Source organism: Schistocerca cancellata, unplaced genomic scaffold, assembly GCF_023864275.1.
Source record: "Schistocerca cancellata isolate TAMUIC-IGC-003103 unplaced genomic scaffold, iqSchCanc2.1 HiC_scaffold_969, whole genome shotgun sequence".
In the NCBI taxonomy this organism is placed as follows: Eukaryota; Metazoa; Arthropoda; class Insecta; order Orthoptera; family Acrididae; genus Schistocerca; species Schistocerca cancellata.
In genome coordinates this window covers 1-13978 of record NW_026046977.1, presented here as the reverse complement: position 1 = coordinate 13978, position 13978 = coordinate 1, and the positions used below count along the sequence as shown (strand labels likewise).

The 13978-nt window shown below is 50.3% G+C and overlaps 18 non-coding genes across 18 annotated transcripts; all 18 read left to right on the top strand.

Moving 5' to 3' along the window:
• The first annotated feature begins 24 nt into the window (after positions 1-24).
• On the top strand, positions 25-97 carry Trnaa-ugc (transfer RNA alanine (anticodon UGC)). Its single transcript has one exon. It is a non-coding gene; the product is annotated as a tRNA-Ala (tRNA).
• Positions 98-520: 423 nt separating this feature from the next.
• Positions 521-593, top strand: Trnaa-agc (transfer RNA alanine (anticodon AGC)). The gene has a single exon. It is a non-coding gene; the product is annotated as a tRNA-Ala (tRNA).
• A 1013-nt stretch (positions 594-1606) lies between these two features.
• Positions 1607-1679, top strand: Trnaa-ugc (transfer RNA alanine (anticodon UGC)). The gene has a single exon. It is a non-coding gene; the product is annotated as a tRNA-Ala (tRNA).
• A 408-nt stretch (positions 1680-2087) lies between these two features.
• Positions 2088-2160, top strand: Trnaa-agc (transfer RNA alanine (anticodon AGC)). The gene has a single exon. It is a non-coding gene; the product is annotated as a tRNA-Ala (tRNA).
• Positions 2161-3173: 1013 nt separating this feature from the next.
• On the top strand, positions 3174-3246 carry Trnaa-ugc (transfer RNA alanine (anticodon UGC)). The gene has a single exon. It is a non-coding gene; the product is annotated as a tRNA-Ala (tRNA).
• A 423-nt stretch (positions 3247-3669) lies between these two features.
• Trnaa-agc (transfer RNA alanine (anticodon AGC)) lies at positions 3670-3742 on the top strand. The gene has a single exon. It is a non-coding gene; the product is annotated as a tRNA-Ala (tRNA).
• Positions 3743-4755: 1013 nt separating this feature from the next.
• Trnaa-ugc (transfer RNA alanine (anticodon UGC)) lies at positions 4756-4828 on the top strand. Its single transcript has one exon. It is a non-coding gene; the product is annotated as a tRNA-Ala (tRNA).
• Positions 4829-5251: 423 nt separating this feature from the next.
• Positions 5252-5324, top strand: Trnaa-agc (transfer RNA alanine (anticodon AGC)). The gene has a single exon. It is a non-coding gene; the product is annotated as a tRNA-Ala (tRNA).
• Positions 5325-6337: 1013 nt separating this feature from the next.
• On the top strand, positions 6338-6410 carry Trnaa-ugc (transfer RNA alanine (anticodon UGC)). The gene has a single exon. It is a non-coding gene; the product is annotated as a tRNA-Ala (tRNA).
• Positions 6411-6833: 423 nt separating this feature from the next.
• On the top strand, positions 6834-6906 carry Trnaa-agc (transfer RNA alanine (anticodon AGC)). The gene has a single exon. It is a non-coding gene; the product is annotated as a tRNA-Ala (tRNA).
• A 1013-nt stretch (positions 6907-7919) lies between these two features.
• Trnaa-ugc (transfer RNA alanine (anticodon UGC)) lies at positions 7920-7992 on the top strand. The gene has a single exon. It is a non-coding gene; the product is annotated as a tRNA-Ala (tRNA).
• A 423-nt stretch (positions 7993-8415) lies between these two features.
• Trnaa-agc (transfer RNA alanine (anticodon AGC)) lies at positions 8416-8488 on the top strand. Its single transcript has one exon. It is a non-coding gene; the product is annotated as a tRNA-Ala (tRNA).
• Positions 8489-9501: 1013 nt separating this feature from the next.
• Positions 9502-9574, top strand: Trnaa-ugc (transfer RNA alanine (anticodon UGC)). Its single transcript has one exon. It is a non-coding gene; the product is annotated as a tRNA-Ala (tRNA).
• A 423-nt stretch (positions 9575-9997) lies between these two features.
• Positions 9998-10070, top strand: Trnaa-agc (transfer RNA alanine (anticodon AGC)). The gene has a single exon. It is a non-coding gene; the product is annotated as a tRNA-Ala (tRNA).
• A 1013-nt stretch (positions 10071-11083) lies between these two features.
• Positions 11084-11156, top strand: Trnaa-ugc (transfer RNA alanine (anticodon UGC)). Its single transcript has one exon. It is a non-coding gene; the product is annotated as a tRNA-Ala (tRNA).
• A 423-nt stretch (positions 11157-11579) lies between these two features.
• On the top strand, positions 11580-11652 carry Trnaa-agc (transfer RNA alanine (anticodon AGC)). The gene has a single exon. It is a non-coding gene; the product is annotated as a tRNA-Ala (tRNA).
• Positions 11653-12667: 1015 nt separating this feature from the next.
• Trnaa-ugc (transfer RNA alanine (anticodon UGC)) lies at positions 12668-12740 on the top strand. The gene has a single exon. It is a non-coding gene; the product is annotated as a tRNA-Ala (tRNA).
• A 423-nt stretch (positions 12741-13163) lies between these two features.
• Positions 13164-13236, top strand: Trnaa-agc (transfer RNA alanine (anticodon AGC)). The gene has a single exon. It is a non-coding gene; the product is annotated as a tRNA-Ala (tRNA).
• Positions 13237-13978: the final 742 nt, after the last annotated feature.

Sequence of the window (13978 nt, the reverse complement as noted above, 5' to 3'; positions counted from 1 at the left end):
AAACAGCGCAGCTTCGTTGCGCTTGGGGGCGTAGCTCAGTTGGTAGAGCGTTCGCTTTGCATGTGAAAGGTCCCGGGTTCAAGCCCCGGCGCCTCCATGTTTTGTGGACAGTGCATGGTAAGTGTTGGTCGCGGCGAGCCTAAAGACACGCTAGATGTTGCAAAGCCAGCGTCACAGACTCATATGATGTATACTGACGTAAGGAGAGCAAGACGTGAATGTGAGGACCGGCTGTTGTCGAGGTGTCATCGAGTGCAAATCTGTCTTAGGTATAACGGCCTAACCTCAATGAAGTCTAGAGTGTGGACAACACGTTCGTCTTACTCAGAGCGGTGGCCGAACGCTATTTTCGACGTTGTGCGTGCCACTTTAATTTTGGCCAACTACGATTCGATACAGAATGCAGGAAACCTGAAAGACACCCTCACGGACACATTGAGAGTAGTGTTTGTCTGCGGAATAATGGGAGTGCAAGGGTCTGTGATATTGATATGGTTGTATGTAGCACTATCCGTCATCAGGGGGCGTAGCTCAGATGGTAGAGCGCTCGCTTAGCATGCGAGAGGTACTGGGATCGATACCCAGCGTCTCCAGAATTTTTAACACACCAACATGCGCACACTGCCATGCAAGTGAAATAATTCACAGCCAGCAAATGTGTCTAGGCAGATACGAGCGAACGATTAGCAGCAACAATTGGCAAGTGTGCTGTTACGCGCAGGAACCACCCTCCTCCCAGCCCTATACTTAATTTAGAACCAGTACGAGTCTTCCCTTAAGATTCTCAAACCTATGTCGGAAAGATCTGCCTTGCGCCGAGTTCACAAAAATCCCACTGCACATTCCCATTCTTTACGTGCAGTCGGCTGCTACTGGTGTTGCTAGTTATGACTGCTGATGACAGATGCCGTAGCAATCAATTCATGGAGTGAGTTGTATGTTTTGCGACACTCTGTCTCTGACAAGCAAGCGGAGGTGACATAGGCGCGAACACGGGAAGTTTGCAGCCCCTTGCTGCCTGCAGAGACCGAGCAGCCACACTAGTTGGGCGGCCTAAGCCGTAGGCGAAATGTGCTCACTCGCTTGGGTGCGACGTCAAGCTCTAAATAAGGCTGTCACTAGCGTGAGCGTTGCGTGAGCGTCGTGTAAAGTCGGAAAAGTCGTCTGCATGGGTGAGTGCAATGTTTGGGGAGCGTTTCGTAGTTTGCGCAGTGCAATGGAGACGCGGAAGCTTGTTGTGGCCCAGTCTTTTGCAGTTGGACGACAAGAGTGGTACACAGTAGTAAAGTGCGCGGCAGTGAGTTGGCATCAACAGTCGAGTGCACAATGGGGCTTCAGATGTGCTTGTTACCTCAGGCGCTGTGTGATTGTCGACAAGGAGTGAAAACGGAGCAATTTGTGACTGTCCTTTCAATTTAAGACTTTAAATACAGACGGAATTTGTAGTCGTAATACCAGAGCATCGAAACTACTTGGAACTCTTGTGCATATGAACGTGATCGCGCCTTTGTACACTGGTCCCTTCGCCCCTATAAACCAACCAACCATCATGTCCGCGCACATCAGAGTAGCAAAGGATGGAAAACAGCGCAGCTTCGTTGCGCTTGGGGGCGTAGCTCAGTTGGTAGAGCGTTCGCTTTGCATGTGAAAGGTCCCGGGTTCAAGCCCCGGCGCCTCCATGTTTTGTGGACAGTGCATGGTAAGTGTTGGTCGCGGCGAGCCTAAAGACACGCAAGATGTTGCAAAGCCAGCGTCACAGACTGACGTAAGGAGAGCAAGACGTGAATGTGAGGACCGGCTGTTGTCGAGGTGTCATCGAGTGCAAATCTGTCTTAGGTATAACGGCCTAACCTCAATGAAGTCTAGAGTGTGGACAACACGTTCGTCTTACTCAGAGCGGTGGCCGAACGCTATTTTCGACGTTGTGCGTGCCACTTTAATTTTGGCCAACTACGATTCGATACAGAATGCAGGAAACCTGAAAGACACCCTCACGGACACATTGAGAGTAGTGTTTGTCTGCGGAATAATGGGAGTGCAAGGGTCTGTGATATTGATATGGTTGTATGTAGCACTATCCGTCATCAGGGGGCGTAGCTCAGATGGTAGAGCGCTCGCTTAGCATGCGAGAGGTACTGGGATCGATACCCAGCGTCTCCAGAATTTTTAACACACCAACATGCGCACACTGCCATGCAAGTGAAATAATTCACAGCCAGCAAATGTGTCTAGGCAGATACGAGCGAACGATTAGCAGCAACAATTGGCAAGCGTGCTGTTACGCGCAGGAACCACCCTCCTCCCAGCCCTATACTTAATTTAGAACCAGTACGAGTCTTCCCTTAAGATTCTCAAACCTATGTCGGAAAGATCTGCCTTGCGCCGAGTTCACAAAAATCCCACTGCACATTCCCATTCTTTACGTGCAGTCGGCTGCTACTGGTGTTGCTAGTTATGACTGCTGATGACAGATGCCGTAGCAATCAATTCATGGAGTGAGTTGTATGTTTTGCGACACTCTGTCTCTGACAAGCAAGCGGAGGTGACATAGGCGCGAACACGGGAAGTTTGCAGCCCCTTGCTGCCTGCAGAGACCGAGCAGCCACACTAGTTGGGCGGCCTAAGCCGTAGGCGAAATGTGCTCACTCGCTTGGGTGCGACGTCAAGCTCTAAATAAGGCTGTCACTAGCGTGAGCGTTGCGTGAGCGTCGTGTAAAGTCGGAAAAGTCGTCTGCATGGGTGAGTGCAATGTTTGGGGAGCGTTTCGTAGTTTGCGCAGTGCAATGGAGACGCGGAAGCTTGTTGTGGCCCAGTCTTTTGCAGTTGGACGACAAGAGTGGTACACAGTAGTAAAGTGCGCGGCAGTGAGTTGGCATCAACAGTCGAGTGCACAATGGGGCTTCAGATGTGCTTGTTACCTCAGGCGCTGTGTGATTGTCGACAAGGAGTGAAAACGGAGCAATTTGTGACTGTCCTTTCAATTTAAGACTTTAAATACAGACGGAATTTGTAGTCGTAATACCAGAGCATCGAAACTACTTGGAACTCTTGTGCATATGAACGTGATCGCGCCTTTGTACACTGGTCCCTTCGCCCCTATAAACCAACCAACCATCATGTCCGCGCACATCAGAGTAGCAAAGGATGGAAAACAGCGCAGCTTTGTTGCGCTTGGGGGCGTAGCTCAGTTGGTAGAGCGTTCGCTTTGCATGTGAAAGGTCCCGCGTTCAAGCCCCGGCGCCTCCATGTTTTGTGGACAGTGCATGGTAAGTGTTGGTCGCGGCGAGCATAAAGACACGCTAGATGTTGCAAAGCCAGCGTCACAGACTCATATGATGTATACTGACGTAAGGAGAGCAAGACGTGAATGTGAGGACCGGCTGTTGTCGAGGTGTCATCGAGTGCAAATCTGTCTTAGGTATAACGGCCTAACCTCAATGAAGTCTAGAGTGTGGACAACACGTTCGTCTTACTCAGAGCGGTGGCCGAACGCTATTTTCGACGTTGTGCGTGCCACTTTAATTTTGGCCAACTACGATTCGATACAGAATGCAGGAAACCTGAAAGACACCCTCACGGACACATTGAGAGTAGTGTTTGTCTGCGGAATAATGGGAGTGCAAGGGTCTGTGATATTGATATGGTTGTATGTAGCACTATCCGTCATCAGGGGGCGTAGCTCAGATGGTAGAGCGCTCGCTTAGCATGCGAGAGGTACTGGGATCGATACCCAGCGTCTCCAGAATTTTTAACACACCAACATGCGCACACTGCCATGCAAGTGAAATAATTCACAGCCAGCAAATGTGTCTAGGCAGATACGAGCGAACGATTAGCAGCAACAATTGGCAAGTGTGCTGTTACGCGCAGGAACCACCCTCCTCCCAGCCCTATACTTAATTTAGAACCAGTACGAGTCTTCCCTTAAGATTCTCAAACCTATGTCGGAAAGATCTGCCTTGCGCCGAGTTCACAAAAATCCCACTGCACATTCCCATTCTTTACGTGCAGTCGGCTGCTACTGGTGTTGCTAGTTATGACTGCTGATGACAGATGCCGTAGCAATCAATTCATGGAGTGAGTTGTATGTTTTGCGACACTCTGTCTCTGACAAGCAAGCGGAGGTGACATAGGCGCGAACACGGGAAGTTTGCAGCCCCTTGCTGCCTGCAGAGACCGAGCAGCCACACTAGTTGGGCGGCCTAAGCCGTAGGCGAAATGTGCTCACTCGCTTGGGTGCGACGTCAAGCTCTAAATAAGGCTGTCACTAGCGTGAGCGTTGCGTGAGCGTCGTGTAAAGTCGGAAAAGTCGTCTGCATGGGTGAGTGCAATGTTTGGGGAGCGTTTCGTAGTTTGCGCAGTGCAATGGAGACGCGGAAGCTTGTTGTGGCCCAGTCTTTTGCAGTTGGACGACAAGAGTGGTACACAGTAGTAAAGTGCGCGGCAGTGAGTTGGCATCAACAGTCGAGTGCACAATGGGGCTTCAGATGTGCTTGTTACCTCAGGCGCTGTGTGATTGTCGACAAGGAGTGAAAACGGAGCAATTTGTGACTGTCCTTTCAATTTAAGACTTTAAATACAGACGGAATTTGTAGTCGTAATACCAGAGCATCGAAACTACTTGGAACTCTTGTGCATATGAACGTGATCGCGCCTTTGTACACTGGTCCCTTCGCCCCTATAAACCAACCAACCATCATGTCCGCGCACATCAGAGTAGCAAAGGATGGAAAACAGCGCAGCTTCGTTGCGCTTGGGGGCGTAGCTCAGTTGGTAGAGCGTTCGCTTTGCATGTGAAAGGTCCCGGGTTCAAGCCCCGGCGCCTCCATGTTTTGTGGACAGTGCATGGTAAGTGTTGGTCGCGGCGAGCCTAAAGACACGCAAGATGTTGCAAAGCCAGCGTCACAGACTCATATGATGTATACTGACGTAAGGAGAGCAAGACGTGAATGTGAGGACCGGCTGTTGTCGAGGTGTCATCGAGTGCAAATCTGTCTTAGGTATAACGGCCTAACCTCAATGAAGTCTAGAGTGTGGACAACACGTTCGTCTTACTCAGAGCGGTGGCCGAACGCTATTTTCGACGTTGTGCGTGCCACTTTAATTTTGGCCAACTACGATTCGATACAGAATGCAGGAAACCTGAAAGACACCCTCACGGACACATTGAGAGTAGTGTTTGTCTGCGGAATAATGGGAGTGCAAGGGTCTGTGATATTGATATGGTTGTATGTAGCACTATCCGTCATCAGGGGGCGTAGCTCAGATGGTAGAGCGCTCGCTTAGCATGCGAGAGGTACTGGGATCGATACCCAGCGTCTCCAGAATTTTTAACACACCAACATGCGCACACTGCCATGCAAGTGAAATAATTCACAGCCAGCAAATGTGTCTAGGCAGATACGAGCGAACGATTAGCAGCAACAATTGGCAAGCGTGCTGTTACGCGCAGGAACCACCCTCCTCCCAGCCCTATACTTAATTTAGAACCAGTACGAGTCTTCCCTTAAGATTCTCAAACCTATGTCGGAAAGATCTGCCTTGCGCCGAGTTCACAAAAATCCCACTGCACATTCCCATTCTTTACGTGCAGTCGGCTGCTACTGGTGTTGCTAGTTATGACTGCTGATGACAGATGCCGTAGCAATCAATTCATGGAGTGAGTTGTATGTTTTGCGACACTCTGTCTCTGACAAGCAAGCGGAGGTGACATAGGCGCGAACACGGGAAGTTTGCAGCCCCTTGCTGCCTGCAGAGACCGAGCAGCCACACTAGTTGGGCGGCCTAAGCCGTAGGCGAAATGTGCTCACTCGCTTGGGTGCGACGTCAAGCTCTAAATAAGGCTGTCACTAGCGTGAGCGTTGCGTGAGCGTCGTGTAAAGTCGGAAAAGTCGTCTGCATGGGTGAGTGCAATGTTTGGGGAGCGTTTCGTAGTTTGCGCAGTGCAATGGAGACGCGGAAGCTTGTTGTGGCCCAGTCTTTTGCAGTTGGACGACAAGAGTGGTACACAGTAGTAAAGTGCGCGGCAGTGAGTTGGCATCAACAGTCGAGTGCACAATGGGGCTTCAGATGTGCTTGTTACCTCAGGCGCTGTGTGATTGTCGACAAGGAGTGAAAACGGAGCAATTTGTGACTGTCCTTTCAATTTAAGACTTTAAATACAGACGGAATTTGTAGTCGTAATACCAGAGCATCGAAACTACTTGGAACTCTTGTGCATATGAACGTGATCGCGCCTTTGTACACTGGTCCCTTCGCCCCTATAAACCAACCAACCATCATGTCCGCGCACATCAGAGTAGCAAAGGATGGAAAACAGCGCAGCTTTGTTGCGCTTGGGGGCGTAGCTCAGTTGGTAGAGCGTTCGCTTTGCATGTGAAAGGTCCCGCGTTCAAGCCCCGGCGCCTCCATGTTTTGTGGACAGTGCATGGTAAGTGTTGGTCGCGGCGAGCATAAAGACACGCTAGATGTTGCAAAGCCAGCGTCACAGACTCATATGATGTATACTGACGTAAGGAGAGCAAGACGTGAATGTGAGGACCGGCTGTTGTCGAGGTGTCATCGAGTGCAAATCTGTCTTAGGTATAACGGCCTAACCTCAATGAAGTCTAGAGTGTGGACAACACGTTCGTCTTACTCAGAGCGGTGGCCGAACGCTATTTTCGACGTTGTGCGTGCCACTTTAATTTTGGCCAACTACGATTCGATACAGAATGCAGGAAACCTGAAAGACACCCTCACGGACACATTGAGAGTAGTGTTTGTCTGCGGAATAATGGGAGTGCAAGGGTCTGTGATATTGATATGGTTGTATGTAGCACTATCCGTCATCAGGGGGCGTAGCTCAGATGGTAGAGCGCTCGCTTAGCATGCGAGAGGTACTGGGATCGATACCCAGCGTCTCCAGAATTTTTAACACACCAACATGCGCACACTGCCATGCAAGTGAAATAATTCACAGCCAGCAAATGTGTCTAGGCAGATACGAGCGAACGATTAGCAGCAACAATTGGCAAGTGTGCTGTTACGCGCAGGAACCACCCTCCTCCCAGCCCTATACTTAATTTAGAACCAGTACGAGTCTTCCCTTAAGATTCTCAAACCTATGTCGGAAAGATCTGCCTTGCGCCGAGTTCACAAAAATCCCACTGCACATTCCCATTCTTTACGTGCAGTCGGCTGCTACTGGTGTTGCTAGTTATGACTGCTGATGACAGATGCCGTAGCAATCAATTCATGGAGTGAGTTGTATGTTTTGCGACACTCTGTCTCTGACAAGCAAGCGGAGGTGACATAGGCGCGAACACGGGAAGTTTGCAGCCCCTTGCTGCCTGCAGAGACCGAGCAGCCACACTAGTTGGGCGGCCTAAGCCGTAGGCGAAATGTGCTCACTCGCTTGGGTGCGACGTCAAGCTCTAAATAAGGCTGTCACTAGCGTGAGCGTTGCGTGAGCGTCGTGTAAAGTCGGAAAAGTCGTCTGCATGGGTGAGTGCAATGTTTGGGGAGCGTTTCGTAGTTTGCGCAGTGCAATGGAGACGCGGAAGCTTGTTGTGGCCCAGTCTTTTGCAGTTGGACGACAAGAGTGGTACACAGTAGTAAAGTGCGCGGCAGTGAGTTGGCATCAACAGTCGAGTGCACAATGGGGCTTCAGATGTGCTTGTTACCTCAGGCGCTGTGTGATTGTCGACAAGGAGTGAAAACGGAGCAATTTGTGACTGTCCTTTCAATTTAAGACTTTAAATACAGACGGAATTTGTAGTCGTAATACCAGAGCATCGAAACTACTTGGAACTCTTGTGCATATGAACGTGATCGCGCCTTTGTACACTGGTCCCTTCGCCCCTATAAACCAACCAACCATCATGTCCGCGCACATCAGAGTAGCAAAGGATGGAAAACAGCGCAGCTTCGTTGCGCTTGGGGGCGTAGCTCAGTTGGTAGAGCGTTCGCTTTGCATGTGAAAGGTCCCGGGTTCAAGCCCCGGCGCCTCCATGTTTTGTGGACAGTGCATGGTAAGTGTTGGTCGCGGCGAGCCTAAAGACACGCAAGATGTTGCAAAGCCAGCGTCACAGACTCATATGATGTATACTGACGTAAGGAGAGCAAGACGTGAATGTGAGGACCGGCTGTTGTCGAGGTGTCATCGAGTGCAAATCTGTCTTAGGTATAACGGCCTAACCTCAATGAAGTCTAGAGTGTGGACAACACGTTCGTCTTACTCAGAGCGGTGGCCGAACGCTATTTTCGACGTTGTGCGTGCCACTTTAATTTTGGCCAACTACGATTCGATACAGAATGCAGGAAACCTGAAAGACACCCTCACGGACACATTGAGAGTAGTGTTTGTCTGCGGAATAATGGGAGTGCAAGGGTCTGTGATATTGATATGGTTGTATGTAGCACTATCCGTCATCAGGGGGCGTAGCTCAGATGGTAGAGCGCTCGCTTAGCATGCGAGAGGTACTGGGATCGATACCCAGCGTCTCCAGAATTTTTAACACACCAACATGCGCACACTGCCATGCAAGTGAAATAATTCACAGCCAGCAAATGTGTCTAGGCAGATACGAGCGAACGATTAGCAGCAACAATTGGCAAGCGTGCTGTTACGCGCAGGAACCACCCTCCTCCCAGCCCTATACTTAATTTAGAACCAGTACGAGTCTTCCCTTAAGATTCTCAAACCTATGTCGGAAAGATCTGCCTTGCGCCGAGTTCACAAAAATCCCACTGCACATTCCCATTCTTTACGTGCAGTCGGCTGCTACTGGTGTTGCTAGTTATGACTGCTGATGACAGATGCCGTAGCAATCAATTCATGGAGTGAGTTGTATGTTTTGCGACACTCTGTCTCTGACAAGCAAGCGGAGGTGACATAGGCGCGAACACGGGAAGTTTGCAGCCCCTTGCTGCCTGCAGAGACCGAGCAGCCACACTAGTTGGGCGGCCTAAGCCGTAGGCGAAATGTGCTCACTCGCTTGGGTGCGACGTCAAGCTCTAAATAAGGCTGTCACTAGCGTGAGCGTTGCGTGAGCGTCGTGTAAAGTCGGAAAAGTCGTCTGCATGGGTGAGTGCAATGTTTGGGGAGCGTTTCGTAGTTTGCGCAGTGCAATGGAGACGCGGAAGCTTGTTGTGGCCCAGTCTTTTGCAGTTGGACGACAAGAGTGGTACACAGTAGTAAAGTGCGCGGCAGTGAGTTGGCATCAACAGTCGAGTGCACAATGGGGCTTCAGATGTGCTTGTTACCTCAGGCGCTGTGTGATTGTCGACAAGGAGTGAAAACGGAGCAATTTGTGACTGTCCTTTCAATTTAAGACTTTAAATACAGACGGAATTTGTAGTCGTAATACCAGAGCATCGAAACTACTTGGAACTCTTGTGCATATGAACGTGATCGCGCCTTTGTACACTGGTCCCTTCGCCCCTATAAACCAACCAACCATCATGTCCGCGCACATCAGAGTAGCAAAGGATGGAAAACAGCGCAGCTTTGTTGCGCTTGGGGGCGTAGCTCAGTTGGTAGAGCGTTCGCTTTGCATGTGAAAGGTCCCGCGTTCAAGCCCCGGCGCCTCCATGTTTTGTGGACAGTGCATGGTAAGTGTTGGTCGCGGCGAGCATAAAGACACGCTAGATGTTGCAAAGCCAGCGTCACAGACTCATATGATGTATACTGACGTAAGGAGAGCAAGACGTGAATGTGAGGACCGGCTGTTGTCGAGGTGTCATCGAGTGCAAATCTGTCTTAGGTATAACGGCCTAACCTCAATGAAGTCTAGAGTGTGGACAACACGTTCGTCTTACTCAGAGCGGTGGCCGAACGCTATTTTCGACGTTGTGCGTGCCACTTTAATTTTGGCCAACTACGATTCGATACAGAATGCAGGAAACCTGAAAGACACCCTCACGGACACATTGAGAGTAGTGTTTGTCTGCGGAATAATGGGAGTGCAAGGGTCTGTGATATTGATATGGTTGTATGTAGCACTATCCGTCATCAGGGGGCGTAGCTCAGATGGTAGAGCGCTCGCTTAGCATGCGAGAGGTACTGGGATCGATACCCAGCGTCTCCAGAATTTTTAACACACCAACATGCGCACACTGCCATGCAAGTGAAATAATTCACAGCCAGCAAATGTGTCTAGGCAGATACGAGCGAACGATTAGCAGCAACAATTGGCAAGTGTGCTGTTACGCGCAGGAACCACCCTCCTCCCAGCCCTATACTTAATTTAGAACCAGTACGAGTCTTCCCTTAAGATTCTCAAACCTATGTCGGAAAGATCTGCCTTGCGCCGAGTTCACAAAAATCCCACTGCACATTCCCATTCTTTACGTGCAGTCGGCTGCTACTGGTGTTGCTAGTTATGACTGCTGATGACAGATGCCGTAGCAATCAATTCATGGAGTGAGTTGTATGTTTTGCGACACTCTGTCTCTGACAAGCAAGCGGAGGTGACATAGGCGCGAACACGGGAAGTTTGCAGCCCCTTGCTGCCTGCAGAGACCGAGCAGCCACACTAGTTGGGCGGCCTAAGCCGTAGGCGAAATGTGCTCACTCGCTTGGGTGCGACGTCAAGCTCTAAATAAGGCTGTCACTAGCGTGAGCGTTGCGTGAGCGTCGTGTAAAGTCGGAAAAGTCGTCTGCATGGGTGAGTGCAATGTTTGGGGAGCGTTTCGTAGTTTGCGCAGTGCAATGGAGACGCGGAAGCTTGTTGTGGCCCAGTCTTTTGCAGTTGGACGACAAGAGTGGTACACAGTAGTAAAGTGCGCGGCAGTGAGTTGGCATCAACAGTCGAGTGCACAATGGGGCTTCAGATGTGCTTGTTACCTCAGGCGCTGTGTGATTGTCGACAAGGAGTGAAAACGGAGCAATTTGTGACTGTCCTTTCAATTTAAGACTTTAAATACAGACGGAATTTGTAGTCGTAATACCAGAGCATCGAAACTACTTGGAACTCTTGTGCATATGAACGTGATCGCGCCTTTGTACACTGGTCCCTTCGCCCCTATAAACCAACCAACCATCATGTCCGCGCACATCAGAGTAGCAAAGGATGGAAAACAGCGCAGCTTCGTTGCGCTTGGGGGCGTAGCTCAGTTGGTAGAGCGTTCGCTTTGCATGTGAAAGGTCCCGGGTTCAAGCCCCGGCGCCTCCATGTTTTGTGGACAGTGCATGGTAAGTGTTGGTCGCGGCGAGCCTAAAGACACGCAAGATGTTGCAAAGCCAGCGTCACAGACTCATATGATGTATACTGACGTAAGGAGAGCAAGACGTGAATGTGAGGACCGGCTGTTGTCGAGGTGTCATCGAGTGCAAATCTGTCTTAGGTATAACGGCCTAACCTCAATGAAGTCTAGAGTGTGGACAACACGTTCGTCTTACTCAGAGCGGTGGCCGAACGCTATTTTCGACGTTGTGCGTGCCACTTTAATTTTGGCCAACTACGATTCGATACAGAATGCAGGAAACCTGAAAGACACCCTCACGGACACATTGAGAGTAGTGTTTGTCTGCGGAATAATGGGAGTGCAAGGGTCTGTGATATTGATATGGTTGTATGTAGCACTATCCGTCATCAGGGGGCGTAGCTCAGATGGTAGAGCGCTCGCTTAGCATGCGAGAGGTACTGGGATCGATACCCAGCGTCTCCAGAATTTTTAACACACCAACATGCGCACACTGCCATGCAAGTGAAATAATTCACAGCCAGCAAATGTGTCTAGGCAGATACGAGCGAACGATTAGCAGCAACAATTGGCAAGCGTGCTGTTACGCGCAGGAACCACCCTCCTCCCAGCCCTATACTTAATTTAGAACCAGTACGAGTCTTCCCTTAAGATTCTCAAACCTATGTCGGAAAGATCTGCCTTGCGCCGAGTTCACAAAAATCCCCACTGCACATTCCCATTCTTTACGTGCAGTCGGCTGCTACTGGTGTTGCTAGTTATGACTGCTGATGACAGATGCCGTAGCAATCAATTCATGGAGTGAGTTGTATGTTTTGCGACACTCTGTCTCTGACAAGCAAGCGGAGGTGACAATAGGCGCGAACACGGGAAGTTTGCAGCCCCTTGCTGCCTGCAGAGACCGAGCAGCCACACTAGTTGGGCGGCCTAAGCCGTAGGCGAAATGTGCTCACTCGCTTGGGTGCGACGTCAAGCTCTAAATAAGGCTGTCACTAGCGTGAGCGTTGCGTGAGCGTCGTGTAAAGTCGGAAAAGTCGTCTGCATGGGTGAGTGCAATGTTTGGGGAGCGTTTCGTAGTTTGCGCAGTGCAATGGAGACGCGGAAGCTTGTTGTGGCCCAGTCTTTTGCAGTTGGACGACAAGAGTGGTACACAGTAGTAAAGTGCGCGGCAGTGAGTTGGCATCAACAGTCGAGTGCACAATGGGGCTTCAGATGTGCTTGTTACCTCAGGCGCTGTGTGATTGTCGACAAGGAGTGAAAACGGAGCAATTTGTGACTGTCCTTTCAATTTAAGACTTTAAATACAGACGGAATTTGTAGTCGTAATACCAGAGCATCGAAACTACTTGGAACTCTTGTGCATATGAACGTGATCGCGCCTTTGTACACTGGTCCCTTCGCCCCTATAAACCAACCAACCATCATGTCCGCGCACATCAGAGTAGCAAAGGATGGAAAACAGCGCAGCTTTGTTGCGCTTGGGGGCGTAGCTCAGTTGGTAGAGCGTTCGCTTTGCATGTGAAAGGTCCCGCGTTCAAGCCCCGGCGCCTCCATGTTTTGTGGACAGTGCATGGTAAGTGTTGGTCGCGGCGAGCATAAAGACACGCTAGATGTTGCAAAGCCAGCGTCACAGACTCATATGATGTATACTGACGTAAGGAGAGCAAGACGTGAATGTGAGGACCGGCTGTTGTCGAGGTGTCATCGAGTGCAAATCTGTCTTAGGTATAACGGCCTAACCTCAATGAAGTCTAGAGTGTGGACAACACGTTCGTCTTACTCAGAGCGGTGGCCGAACGCTATTTTCGACGTTGTGCGTGCCACTTTAATTTTGGCCAACTACGATTCGATACAGAATGCAGGAAACCTGAAAGACACCCTCACGGACACATTGAGAGTAGTGTTTGTCTGCGGAATAATGGGAGTGCAAGGGTCTGTGATATTGATATGGTTGTATGTAGCACTATCCGTCATCAGGGGGCGTAGCTCAGATGGTAGAGCGCTCGCTTAGCATGCGAGAGGTACTGGGATCGATACCCAGCGTCTCCAGAATTTTTAACACACCAACATGCGCACACTGCCATGCAAGTGAAATAATTCACAGCCAGCAAATGTGTCTAGGCAGATACGAGCGAACGATTAGCAGCAACAATTGGCAAGTGTGCTGTTACGCGCAGGAACCACCCTCCTCCCAGCCCTATACTTAATTTAGAACCAGTACGAGTCTTCCCTTAAGATTCTCAAACCTATGTCGGAAAGATCTGCCTTGCGCCGAGTTCACAAAAATCCCACTGCACATTCCCATTCTTTACGTGCAGTCGGCTGCTACTGGTGTTGCTAGTTATGACTGCTGATGACAGATGCCGTAGCAATCAATTCATGGAGTGAGTTGTATGTTTTGCGACACTCTGTCTCTGACAAGCAAGCGGAGGTGACATAGGCGCGAACACGGGAAGTTTGCAGCCCCTTGCTGCCTGCAGAGACCGAGCAGCCACACTAGTTGGGCGGCCTAAGCCGTAGGCGAAATGTGCTCACTCGCTTGGGTGCGACGTCAAGCTCTAAATAAGGCTGTCACTAGCGTGAGCGTTGCGTGAGCGTCGTGTAAAGTCGGAAAAGTCGTCTGCATGGGTGAGTGCAATGTTTGGGGAGCGTTTCGTAGTTTGCGCAGTGCAATGGAGACGCGGAAGCTTGTTGTGGCCCAGTCTTTTGCAGTTGGACGACAAGAGTGGTACACAGTAGTAAAGTGCGCGGCAGTGAGTTGGCATCAACAGTCGAGTGCACAATGGGGCTT